The sequence below is a fragment of the Durio zibethinus genome, unplaced genomic scaffold (genome assembly GCF_047325235.1).
Source record: "Durio zibethinus cultivar Kanyao isolate XHJ-2024 unplaced genomic scaffold, ASM4732523v1 HiC_scaffold_215, whole genome shotgun sequence".
NCBI classification, from domain to species: Eukaryota; Viridiplantae; Streptophyta; class Magnoliopsida; order Malvales; family Malvaceae; genus Durio; species Durio zibethinus.
The window spans coordinates 12,501-17,381 of record NW_028322838.1 but is presented as its reverse complement, the minus strand read 5'-3'; the positions used below and the strand labels follow the sequence as shown (position 1 = coordinate 17,381).

General features: G+C 30.8%; 2 non-coding genes across 2 annotated transcripts; one reads left to right on the top strand and one right to left on the bottom strand.

Annotated features, from left to right (window-relative positions):
• The first annotated feature begins 427 nt into the window (after positions 1-427).
• Positions 428-500, top strand: TRNAT-UGU (transfer RNA threonine (anticodon UGU)). Its single transcript has one exon. It is a non-coding gene; the product is annotated as a tRNA-Thr (tRNA).
• A 1,378-nt stretch (positions 501-1,878) lies between these two features.
• On the bottom strand, positions 1,879-1,965 carry TRNAS-GGA (transfer RNA serine (anticodon GGA)). The gene has a single exon. It is a non-coding gene; the product is annotated as a tRNA-Ser (tRNA).
• Between the last annotated feature and the right edge of the window lie 2,916 nt (positions 1,966-4,881).

The following is a 4,881-nucleotide window of genomic DNA, read 5'->3' as shown; positions in this document are numbered from 1 at the left end:
AAATATAATGTTATTAAATATTAATATGATTAAATTAAAATATGATTAAATTAAAATATCATTTTTAATATGATTAAAATATAATCAAATAGAATGATTAAAATATAATCAAATAGAATTATATTATTCTATTCTTAATTATTATATTCTATCAATATTAGATTGAATATTAGATTGAATCTACCATTATTATATATTATTATATATTATTATATATCATTATATTAAATATGATTATATTAAATATGGCATAAATTATGTATGGCATAAATATGGCATTTAAAATTTAAAATTCTAGTTTTTCTAAATTCTAGTCTATAATTCATATTAATAATTCATAGTAATTATGAATAACTAATAGATAGTTAATAGATAAGATCGTAATAGTTTGCTGAATTCCTATGGATACAAAATTTCTATTATTTGAGCCCGCTTAGCTCAGAGGTTAGAGCATCGCATTTGTAATGCGATGGTCATCGGTTCGATTCCGATAGCCGGCTTTCTCTATTTGTTTGCTTTTTTACTTTTTTACATGATTGATAATGTTTTTTTGAAATCAAAGAACATTGAAAAAGCTTTTTCCCCTTTTCTTTCCAAAGGTCAACGATCCGTTTATTATGTCGTAGAAACTTTCAATTAGGAATAAAATTGGAGGAGTTAGATCTTTGCAGAATAAATCAAGAAAAAAAAAAAGGAAACTTTTTTTGGTTTAATTTTTAGATTTTAATTTTTATATTTTATATTTAATATATATTTTATATTTAATATATTTATATATTATATATATTTTATTTTAATTTCTATTTTTTGTATACATTATATACAATATACATTATATACAATACAAAAAAGTATGGATATTGATCCAATTCATCTCATTAATATTTGTAGTACAATCCTTCAGTCGATTTCGCTTCATTTAGTTCAGTTTTAATTTAGGTTTATGAAATTTCAATAAAATTCAAATTAATAAGGAGTCTTTATGTCGCGTTACCGAGGGCCTCGTTTCAAAAAAATACGCCGTCTGGGGGCTTTACCGGGACTAACTAGTAAAAGTCCTAGAGCCGGAAGCGATCTTAGAAACCGATCGCGCTCCGGTAAAAAATCTCAATATCGTATTCGTTTAGAAGAAAAACAAAAATTGCGTTTTCATTATGGCCTTACAGAACGACAATTACTTAAATACGTTCGTATTGCCAGAAAAGCAAAAGGGTCAACAGGTCAGGTTTTACTACAATTACTTGAAATGCGTTTGGATAACATCCTTTTTCGATTAGGTATGGCTTCAACTATTCCTCAAGCCCGCCAATTAGTTAACCATAGACATATTTTAGTTAATGGTCGTACAGTAGATATACCAAGTTATCGCTGCAAACCCCGAGATATTATTTCAGCGAGGGATGAACAAAAATCTAGAACTCTGATTCAAAATTATCTTGATTCATCCACCCATGAGGAATTACCAAAGCATTTGACCCTTCACACATTACAATATAAAGGATTAGTCAATCAAATAATAGATAGGAAATGGGTCGGTTTGAAAATAAATGAATTGCTTGTCGTAGAATATTATTCTCGTCAGACTTAAACCTAACTAAAATAACAAAACAAGGGTTCTGCTCCCTTTTCACCTGAGTTAAGGTTAAGTAAAGGAAGACAGGGTAAGGGATTTGATTCGGAAATTTTATTTTTCTCCTATTCATGTATGATAGATCCGTAGGTAGATTTTCATCCCCTGTACGCTATTTTACGTATTCCGTATTAAAAAGAAATTGGGAATAGAGAATCTATATCAAAGAAGGGTCTAACTCTTTAGTATCTGTTCTTATTTGATTTGATACATTGTAGTCAGTTACATTGGCGAATTAGGTGAAGGTGCGGAAAGAGAGGGATTCGAACCCTCGGTAAACAAAAGTCTACATAGCAGTTCCAATGCTACGCCTTGAACCACTCGGCCATCTCTCCTACATAATTATTATGGCCGATAACCCGAGCGAATAGCGAGTTATTCATATTAGATTGTTCGAGAGGTACGAACAATATCAATTCTAACTAGAAAACTAGCTATAAAAATAGAAAACTTTTCATCACTTTTTTCAGCACTTTTTCTTTAGCCTCCCGACTCGAAGAAATTTTTTTGTGAGGGGGCTGTTAAAAATAAATAATATAATACGATAAACATATACCATATATATCTATTCATGTTTGCGAAAAAGGCACTCCCATCTTTTTTCTGATATTTCTACCGGACTGGATTAAATCAATGAATTGAAACGAATCAAATCAATCGATTGGTTTTTTTTTTTTAGACTATGCTTAATGGATATTTTTAGTTCATAATTCTCTTTAGACTCTAATTCCCCATTTCTATAAGAATTCTAAAATTCTTTTCCAGTTTTAGATCTCTCAACAACAACCTCTTACTCTGTAAATCTATTACAAATTCATAAATCCTCTAAGGGATTTTTATATTTGATTATATGTTGTATACCTGCTATGCACAAAACACAAAAAAGGGCAGTTATTTTATTTTCATCATAGAACGATTATTCGATTATTTTTCCTCTTTTTATCATAATTTAATCAAAACTTCTCTAATTTTGCTAATCTATCCTAATCCGTAGGATAAATTTTTTGATTCTTCAACTTCGATGAAATCGTAATAATTCTTTTTTCTTTTTATATTTTATTCTTATACTAATAAATTCTTATACTAATAAATTTGGATGAAATAAAATAGGATTCAAATATTTCTTTTTTTTTTTTTTTCTTGATTCCTGCCAAAAAAATTGAAGTAAAGTAGAGGGCTATATCTTTTTTTTTTTTTTTTTTATGGAATGGGTCTGCTTTTATGTTATTTCGTACTGTACGCTTCCTTTGTTTGTGAGATCCTTTTTTTTTTCTCACGAAGGGGTAATGAAAAGAGTTATAGAATGGATTGCTACCTATGCCTAGATCGCGGATAAATGGAAATTTTATTGATAAGACCTTTTCAATCGTAGCCAATATCTTATTACGAATAATTCCGACAACTTCAGGAGAAAAAGAGGCATTTACTTATTACAGAGATGGTGCGATTTGATTATTATTATATAATTATAATTATTTTATATATTTTAATTATTTTATATATATTTTTTTTTTTATTTTTATTTTACCGCTCTTAGTCTTAGGAAAAAGACACATGATTCGGAATAGAAAAAAAAAAAAAAAGACTATTGAAAAAAAAAAAGAAATCTACGCTTGTTGAAGGTGAAGTTTATAAATAAAGCAATTCCTTCTGTCGTGTATCCCCGATTAATGCAACCTCAGATGCTTCAATTGTTGATTCGAGTATTGAGCGAAAGGTTACACCTATGGGTCTGTATTGTGGGTCAACCCTACTACACTAGTACCAATAGGCGGCATAGAGGAAGAAGCACTACATCTAGGAATCAACAACACGAAAACTTTGTTATTGTTATAAAGGATTCCCTTTCCTTATCGGGATCGGAACTAAGAGAAATGGTTGGGACAACAAACATCCATCTTGTTCGTACTTTGGATACCCATATAACCATCGAAGATTGTTGAAGTGACTAATTCCTGGAAATTAAGGAGCGTTGAGAACAAAGAAATTGTTGGAGTTTACTTTATTTATCTAGTACGAACACGCTTGATGGTAAGAAAAGATCTTTTGCAAGAGGGTTGGCTAGAGATTTCTTGTAAAAACATTAGCCCCGCTCAGTTCATAATGACAATATTTCGACCTTTTTTTTAATTCCATGGATTATTCTCATTATGCACATAAAGGAGGAGCCGTATGAGGTGAAAATCTCACGTACGGTTTTGGAACGGAGAATTCGTTGAATCGAATGACGACCGTAACGGATGTCGGCTCAATCCGAAGGAAATTATGCGGAAGCCTTACAGAATTATTATGAAGCTATGCGACTAGAAATTGATCCCTATGATCGAAGTTATATACTCTATAACATAGGCCTTATCCACACAAGTAACGGAGAACATACAAAAGCTTTAGAATATTATTTTCGAGCACTAGAACGAAACCCGTTCTTACCACAAGCTTTTAATAATATGGCTGTGATCTGTCATTACGTGCGACTATCTCCACTATAGAAATAAAAAAAAAAAGGAAAGAAAGAGCAAATACGCTAGTAAATAAATACGCTAGTAAATAAAATAGGCTTTCTACATATTGCATCGTCCAAAAAACGATTTTTATCAGCTGTAACAAAAAAAGAAAAAAAAAAAAGAAACTTCATAGAAGTCAAAATATGAAGAAATATATATGCCTAGATACTTTATTCTATGGATAAAGGATCTAATTGATAGAGGAAGCACCGTAAAGATCAATTAGCGAGGTTTTGGGCCGATACAATAAAAATAAATAAGAACTGCTTATTTATGTCATGATATGAGATAAAAATTAGGAATCAACTTATGTAATAGAGCCGATCCCCTAAGTTATTGAGCAGCGGTGTAGCATCAGATCCCAAAGACAGTAAGTCTTTTTTATGAGGAAGAAGTCTTTTTCAAGGATTCTATATAAATTTATATATGATATGAAACCGAGATAGTTACCTTTCAGAAAAATCTAACGGACGATAATCCCGAAACGCCTATGCTTTATTTTTCTGAAGGTGGGAGAAAAGATAAAACTCATTATTAATTTAATCCAAATTAAAGTTTGAAACTCATGTAATTAACCTCTTTTGGTTAACCCGAGACAAATCGATAGGATCTATGAGAAATCTCATTCAATTGGATATATGGTAGGGTAAAAAAATGGGACACCAAAAGAATTGACTGCCGAGCCGTATGAGGTAGGAAACTCTCAAGTACGGTTCTAAGGGAAGGAATTGACCCGCCTATTCCGAC